Source organism: Colobus angolensis, unplaced genomic scaffold, assembly GCF_000951035.1.
Source record: "Colobus angolensis palliatus isolate OR3802 unplaced genomic scaffold, Cang.pa_1.0 Scaffold10, whole genome shotgun sequence".
Classification (NCBI taxonomy): domain Eukaryota; kingdom Metazoa; phylum Chordata; class Mammalia; order Primates; family Cercopithecidae; genus Colobus; species Colobus angolensis.
The window spans coordinates 17440449-17449215 of NW_012110919.1; the positions used below are offsets into that span (position 1 = coordinate 17440449).

Sequence of the window (8767 nt, forward strand, 5' to 3'; positions counted from 1 at the left end):
GAGATACCATCTCAGCCAGTGAGAATGGTGATCATTAAAAAGTCAGGAAACAACAGATGCTGGAGAGGGTACGGAGAAATAGAAATTCTTTTACACTGTTGGTGGGAGTGTAAATTAGTTCAATCATTGTGGAGGACAGTGTGGTGATTCCTCAAGGATCTAGAACCAGAAATACTATTTGAACCAGCAATCCCATTACGGGGTATATACCCAAAGGATTATAAATCATTTCACTATAAAGACATATGTACACATACTGCAGCACTGTTCACAATGGCAAAGACTTGGAACCAACCCAAATGCCCATCAATGATAGACTGGATAAAGAAAATGTGATGCATACACACCACGGAATACCATGCAGCCATAAAAAAAGGATGAGTTTATGTCCTTTGCAGGGACATGAATGAAGCTGGAAACCATCATTCTTAGCAAATCAACACAGAAACAGAAAACCAAACAGCGCATGCCCTGACTCATAAGTGGAAGTAGAACAATGAGAACAATGGACGCAGGGAGGGGATCATCACACACCAGGGCCTGTTGGGGAATTAGGGGAAGGGGAGGGAGAGCATTAGGACAAATACCTAATGTATGCTGGGCTGAAAACATAGATGACAAGTTGATGGGTGCAGCAAACCACCATGGCACATGTAAACCTATGTAACAAGCCTGCACGTTCTGCACGTGTATCCCAGAACTTAAAGTAAAATTAAAAAAAAAAAAGAATTGTTGGCGAGTGTCATGGCGGCCGGTGTCGAGTTGGCAGGCATTGCCCACGGATCTGGGGAAACTCACTAGAGCAGAGGAAGAAGTGACCCAATCTGGACAGCGAGAATTGGTGGGAATGAGCAGAAACCCTGCGTGGGTGACTGTGTCACTAGAGGCGGGCAGCTGGTCAAGTCTCAGGCCAGGCCTCTGTGTTTCTAAGCAGAACTCGGAGCCGGCGTTGCCTAGGAACCCCGCCTTGTTTTATCGAATCCTGAGTGTTTTGGACTAGTCTCACCAAGGCAGGCGTTCAAGGATATTTGGTCAGATCGTCCGACAGCACTAAACCTTTCTTTTCCGAGTGGGCCAGGTCATTCACAAAAGTCGCCGCGATGTCATCCTGGCTTGGGAGCCTCGGCTCGGCTGGGGCCAGTCTCTGGGTCAAGTCGAGGGCAGCCTGGCTTCCCTCACTGGCCAGATTTCAAACTTTACAAAGGTTATGCTGATGGAGAACTCGGAGGAAGTGGAAGTAGAATTACCTGATTCTAGGACAAAGGAAATTGAAGCCATTCATTCAATCTTGAGATCAAGAGAAGGAAAGGCTTAAGAAACTTTTTACTGATCTGGAAGTGAAATATGAAGCATCAGAGCTTCAAATTAAACCAGAATTCTACAAGTTGCGGAAATCAACTTCAACAAAAAGAGGTAGAAATCAGCCATCTTAAAGCCAGACAGATTGCGCTCTGGGATCAGTTGCTGAAACTGCAGTCATCTACCCAGTCAGTACCTTCGGGAGCCGGCGATGTACCAGCAACCACTGCAGCTTCATTCTTTTATGTGATTAGTTATCATTCTTCAGCTTTCCATGACGATGACGTGGACTTTGTTGATATAATTTTGTTCCAACGAGAAATAAACCGACTCTCAAATGAAGTTTCAAGGCTTGAGTCTGAAGTTGGCTATTGGAGGCATATTGCTCAGACTTTGAAAGCACAAGGAACACATAGCTTTGCCCAAAGTGAAACATAAAACATGAAAAATGTCATTAAGGAACTGAAACAGAACCGAAGTCAGGAAATTGATGACCATCAACATGAAATATCAGTACTGCACAAAGCACACCAACAGAAATAAGTCGACGACATCGAGAAGAATTAAGTGACTATGAAGAACGAGTTGAAGAACTCAGAAATCTGTTACAACAAGATGGCTCTGGAGTTACAGAAATTGATCACTCTAAAATCTATGAGATGCAAAAAACTATCCAACTTCTACAAACAGAAAAAATGGAGTCTACCAAAAAAAATTGAGGAGCTTGAGGATAAAATAAAAGATATAAATAAAAAATTATCTTCTGCAGAAAATGGTAGAGATATTTTGAGGAGAGAATAAGAACAGCTAAAGTGGAAAAGAGATAAATAATGGAAGAACGTGAAAACTTGAAATTGGACTGTAGTAAATTGCAGCCTTATGCTATGAAGCAAAGTGATACTGTGACAGAAAAGAAAAGAATTATTGCACAGTGTGCCTCAGTGGAAGAAGTGTTCAGAGTACAACAAGCACTGTCTGATGCCAAAAATGAAATAATGAGATTGAGTAGTTTAAACTAGGTTAACAGTCTTGCTGAAGACAATCTGAAACTTAAAATATATATCGAAGTTTTAGAAAAAGAGAAGTCATTACTGAGTCAAGAAAAGGAAGAACTTCAGATATCACTTTTAAAATCCAACAATGAATATGAAGTAATAAAAAGTACAGCTACAAGAGGCATAAGTTTGCATTCAGAATTATATGACTTAAGACTTAATTTGGAGGCAAAGGAACAAGAACTCAGAGTATTAGTGAAAAGGAAATACTGATAGCTGAGATAGAAGAATTGGACAGAGACAATCAAGAAACTACAAAGCACATGATTTTGATTAAAAAATCAGCTATCGGCCGGGCACGGTGGCTCAAGCCTGTAATCCCAGCACTTTGGGAGGCCGAGACGGGCGGATCACGAGGTCAGGAGATCGAGACCACCCTGGCTAACATGGTGAAACCCCGTCTCTACTAAAAATACAAAAACTAGCCGGGCGAGGTGGCAGGTGCCTGTAGTCCCAGCTACTCGGGAGGCTGAGGCAGGAGAATGGCGTAAACCCAGGAAGCGGAGCTTGCAGTGAGCTGAGATCTGGCCACTGCACTCCAGTCCAGGTGACAGAGCGAGACTCCGCCTCAAAAAAAAAAAAAGAAAAGAAAAAATCAGCTATCAAAACAACAAAATGAAGGAGATAGCACCATCAGTAAACTGAAACAAGATCTAAATGATGAAAAAAAGAGAGTTCATCAACTTGAAGATGATAAAATGGACATTCCTAAAGAGCTGGATGTACAGAAAGAAAAGTTAATTCAAAGTGAAGTGGCCCTAAATGATTTACATTTAACCAACCAGAAACTTGAGGACAAAGTAGAAGTTTTAGTAGATAAGCTAAATAAATCACAAAAAAAAAAAAAAAAAATTTTAAGCGTCCAGGAACTTAAGGAGCATATTAGACAAAATGAGGAAGAGCTTTCTAGAGTCAGGAATGAGTTAACTCAGTCTCTAAATCAAGACTCTAGTAGTAATTTTAAGGACAACTTACTTAAAGAGAAGCCAAAGTCAGAAACTTAAAGCAAAGTCTTTCAGAATTAGAACAGCTCAATGAAAATTTAAAGAAAGTTGTTTTTGATGTCAAAATGGAAAACAAAAAGTTTCAGCATGTGAAGATGTGAGGCATCACTTGGGAAGAATATATTGCTACTAACAATCAGCTTTCTCTGGAAAAAAACACGAGTGTGGAGACTCTAAAAATGGAAAAAGGAGGGAAAGAAACAGAATTGTATCGGGCTGTAAAGAGGCTGTTGGAAGAAGCAAACACGTGAGAGAAAACCACTGAACTGTCAAATGCACGTAATTTGAATATCTCTGCCTTACAGCTGGAACATGAGCATTTAATTAAACTCATTCAAAAGAAAGACATTGAAATAGCAGAACCCAAACAGAATATTGGACAAATGGATACTGATCATAAAGAAACTGAGGACATTTTGTCATCTAGTTTAGAAGAGCAGAAGCAATTGACACAACTTTTAAATGAGAAATTTTTATTGAAAAACTTAAAGAAGTTCCAAGCTGCAGGAGCAATTGGATAAATATTCTCAGGCCTTAAGAAAACATGAAATTTTAAGGCAGACCATATAGGAAAAGGACAGAAGTCTTGGATCCATGAAAGAAGAAAATAATCGTCTGCAAGAAGAACTGGAACGACTCAGGGAACAGCAGAGTTGAACTACACCTGTGACTGATCCTAAAACTCTTGATAGTATTACTGAACTAGAATCTGAGGTATCTCAACTGATAATAATCAAGGATCATCTTGAAGAGGCAATTAAACATCATCAAAAGATAATTGAAGATCAAAACCAGAGTAAGATGCAACTACTTCAGTCTTTACAAGAGCAGAAGGAGGAAATGAATGAGTTTAGATACTAGCATGAGCAAATGAACACCACACACACCCAGCTCTTTTTAGAGACAGATGAGGAAATTAAGAGTTTGCAAAAAACAATCAAATCAAAATCCAGCTCCATGAAGAAAGACAAGACATTCAAACAGATAACTCTGATATTTTTCAAGAAACAAAAGTTCAGAGCCTTAAAATAGAAAATGGAAGTGAAAAGCATGATTTATCTATAAACCAGATGACAAAATGTCCTTAGTTTCTTTATGATCAGTATTCATTTGTCCAGAAAGCTTTAGATAAGCATGTATCTTTAAGTTAAAGATAACTTAAATTATGTACATCATCCAGCATTTCTTATCGGAACTCATTTTGTTTTTTAAGTCCTTCAATTTGTTCTTCTTTTGGATCTAACTGTTCTGTAAGTCTTGATGCTGAATTCAATGCAGCATTTGCTTCATCCAAACCTTCCTGTGATGATATCACTTTTCCTTCCGGATTTTCTGCCAAATTAAAACTTAAAGATAAGAATGTATCTTTAAGTTTTTCAATAAAAATTTCTCATTTAAAAGTTGTGTCAATTGCTTTCGCTCTTCTAAACTAGATGACAAAACATCCTTAGTTGCTTTATGATCAGTATCCATTTGTCCAGAAAGCTTTAGATAAGATCAGTGAAAGGAATAAAAGAGAGAGAACTAGAGATTACACTTCTAAATGAAAAGAATATATCTTCAACTAAACAGATTGATCAGTTGTCCAAAGATGAAGTTGGTAAACTAACTGAGATTACTCAGCAGAAAGATTTGGAGATACAAGCTCTTCATGCTAGAATTTCTTCAACTTCCTATACTCAAGATATTATTTATCTTCAACAGCAACTGCAGGCCTATGCTATGGAAAGAGAATAGGTATTAGCTGTTTTGAATGAGAAGACTAGGGAAAACAGCCATCTAAAAACAGAATATCACAAAATGGTGGATACAGTTGCTGCCAAAGAAGCAGCTCTCATCAAACTGCAAGATGAAAATAAAAAATTGTCCACTAGATTTGAAAGTAGTGACCAAGATATGTTTAGAGAAACTGCTCAAAATGTATCATGTATCATTCGAGAAAAAGACATCAAAATAGATACACTAAGTCAGAAATGTAAGACTTTATTGGCAGTTTTACAGACATCCGGCACTGGTAATGAGGCTGGAGGTGTTAATAGTAATCAGTTTGAGGGGCTTCTACAAGAACGTGACAAGTTAAAACAGCAAGTTAAAAAAAAAAAAGGAAGAGTGGAAACAGCAAGTGGTGACCACAGTACAAAATATGCAATATGAGTCAGCCGAGTTTCAGGAAGAGCTTCACCAACTTCAGGCACAGGTTTTGGTTGACAGCAATAATAATTCTAAATTACAAATGAACTATACCAGCCCAATTCAAAGTTATGAGCAGAATGAAACCAAATTCAAAAATCTGGGGCAGGAATTCGCACAAGTTCAGCACAGCCCTGGGCAGCTTTCCAATACCAAGGATCTTCTTTTAGGAAAACTTGATATTATTTCAACCCAGCTGTCGTCTGCGTCATTGCTTACTCCCCAGTCAGCAGAGTCTCTTAGAGCAAGTAAGTCTGATGTGTTGAGTGAATCTTCTGAATTGCTTCAGCAAGAGGTAGAAGAGCAAAGAAAATCACTACAGGAAAAAGATGCAATGATTGGAACTCTCCAGGAAAATAATCACAGATTGTCTGATTCGATTGCTGCCACCTCAGAGCTAGAAAGAAAAGAACACAAACAAATCAATTCAGAAATTAAGCAGCTAAATGAGAAACAAGATGTTTTGCAAAAGTTGCTTAAGGAAAAAGACCTCAAAGCCAAAAGTGATCAATTACTTTCTTCCAATGAACATTTCACTAACAAAGTAAATGAAAATGAACTTTTGAGGCAGGCGGTAACAAACCTGAAGGAGAGAATATTAATTCTAGAGATGGACATTGGCAAACTAAAAGGAGGAAATGAAAAAATAGTAGAAACTTCCATGGGAAAGGAAACAGAATATCAAGCGTTACAAGAGACTAACATGAAGTTTTCTAGATACTGCGAGAAAAAGAGTTTGAGAGCCATCAATGAAAGAGAAGGCTCTTGCTTTTGAACAGTTACTGAAAGAAAAAGAACAGAGCAGGACTGGGAGCTAAATCAGCTTTTAAATGCAGTTAAATCAGTGCAGGAGAAGACAGTTGTGTTTCAACAAGAGAGACCAAGTCATGTTGGCCCTGAAACAAAAACAAAGGGAAAACACTGCCCTACAGAGAAAGGTTCAACGTTTACATGACCAAGAATTTCAGTCAAACCAGGAGCTAGAGACATTGCATAATCATCTTTTAAAATCAGAAGATTCTTATACCCATGAAACTTTGGCCACAGAAGATAGGCTAAACCAAGAAAGAAAGTCACAGTATTGGAGGAAAAGCCAGTTTCATCCTCTAATGCAATGGAAAATGCAAGTCCTCAAGCCAATGTGCAGGTAGAGTCATTGCAAGAACAATTGGATGTAGTCTCCAAGCAAAGGGATGAAACTGCGCTGCTACTTTCTGCCTCTCAGAAACAAGTAAAGCAGGATGCTCTGTCACTGGCCAACCTGCAGATGGTACTACAGCATTTCCAACAAGAGGAAAAAGCTATGTATTCTGTTGAACTAGGAAAGCAAAAACAGCTTATAGCTGAATGGAAGAAAAAGGCAGAAAATCTGGAAGGAAAAGTGATATCATCACAGGAAGGTTTGGATAAAGCAAATGCTGCATTGAATTCAGCATCAAGACTTACAGAACAGTCAGATCCAAAAGAAGAACAAATTGAAGGACTTAAAAAACAAAATGAGTTCCGATAAGAAATGCTGGATGATGTACAAAAGAAATTGATGAACTTAGCAAACAGCTTAGAAGGAAAAGTAGACAAAGTCCTAATGAGAAACCTCTTCATCAGTCATTTCCACACACCAAAAAATCAGCATCATGACATGTTCCAGTTGATGGGAAGCATCCTGGGTGTCAGAAGGGAGGAGATGGAGCAGTTGTTTCATGACGATCAGGGTAGTGTTACCAGGTGGATGACTTGGGTGGCTTGAAGGAGGATCAAAAAGTGTCCCCAACACACCTTTGAGACCAAATCAGCAATCTGTGCTTAATAGTTCTTTTTCAGAACTTTTTGTTAAATTTCTAGAAACAGGATCTCATTCATCTGTTCCACCACCAAAGCTTTCTGTTCATGATATGAAACCTCTAGATTCACCAGGAAGGAGAAAACTAGATACAAATGCACCAGAAAGTTTTAAAGATACAGCAGAATCCAGGTCGGGTAGAAGACGAGATGTAAATCCGTTTTTGGCTCCTCACTCAGCAGGTGTACCTCTTACTAACCCAGCTGGACTTGGACCTGGTGGGCCCCAGCATCTTCTTTTGAAACCCATCTCAGATTTTGGCCCACATTCATACCTTTGCCGGTGTTACCTGACAACAACGCTGGAGCTGTGTTGAAAGACCTTGTGAAACAATAGATGATTCTCAAGCCAGAGACAGTCTAGCACTTTAAAGAAACCACGAACACTATAGATATATACTTTATCACCAAGTGGCCTTTTAGAAAATGTCATGTATTTATTTGTAGTCAATGCTTTCTCTAAATGTAATAAAAATATTCCTAATGCTTTTAGAAATTGCAGGTGTCAAGAGGAAGTGTTTGCTATATCATCTGATTTATTCCTTCTGATTTGACCTAATTTAAGCCAGGAACATTTATCTTTTATCTTAATTTACAAAAATACAGACAGACAAAAATACTAGTAGCTATATGTTAGCTTTCTATTTCCTTCTGTGATTTCCAAGCCCATTTAAGCTAGAGATTGTGGTTTGTCAAGAGAGTTTTTTTTTTTTTTAATGAAGAATAAAAATACTAGTAGTGGCTTCTCTGCATAGTGTGGAAAGTTGATCTGAAGCGTATAGTGATCATCTTTAGAGGACTTTGTGGTAATAGGCCAACAAGATAGTCCCTGGAAGGTCATCGGTGCCCTGAGATGAAGTATGTATTTGGTCCTGTGCAATGTCATCATGTGTGTAAATTCTTTTGTTGTTGTTGTTTTAAATAGAGATGGCGTCTCACTATGTTGCCAGGCTGATGTCGAATTACTGGGCTCAAGTGATCCTCCAACCTCGGCCTCCCAAAGTGCTGGAATTACAGGCATGAGTCACCGTGCCCAGCACTGGCTGTAGATTCATGTGACTACCACCACAGTCCAGATACAGAACACTTCCATCACAAGCATCCCGTGTCACCCTCTCATAATCGTAGCCACCTCCCGATCCCTTTCCTGAATCCCTGACAATCACTAACTGTTCTCCATCTCAGTTGTTTTGTTATTTCAAGAATGTTATATAAATGAAATCAGTATGTAACCTCTTGAGACTGGCGTTTTTTCACTCAGCGTAACTCCCTTGAGATCCATCCAAGTTTTTGGATGTATCACTAGTTTTTTCCTTTTTATTGTTGGGTATATAGTACAGATATATCACTTAGTTTTAACAGCTACGATATCTATTTAAA

At 38.7% G+C, this 8767-nt stretch overlaps 1 pseudogene; it reads left to right on the forward strand.

Moving 5' to 3' along the window:
- Positions 1 to 1100: 1100 nt before the first annotated feature.
- LOC105507072 lies at positions 1101 to 7724 on the forward strand (annotated as a pseudogene).
- The last annotated feature ends 1043 nt before the right edge of the window (positions 7725 to 8767 follow it).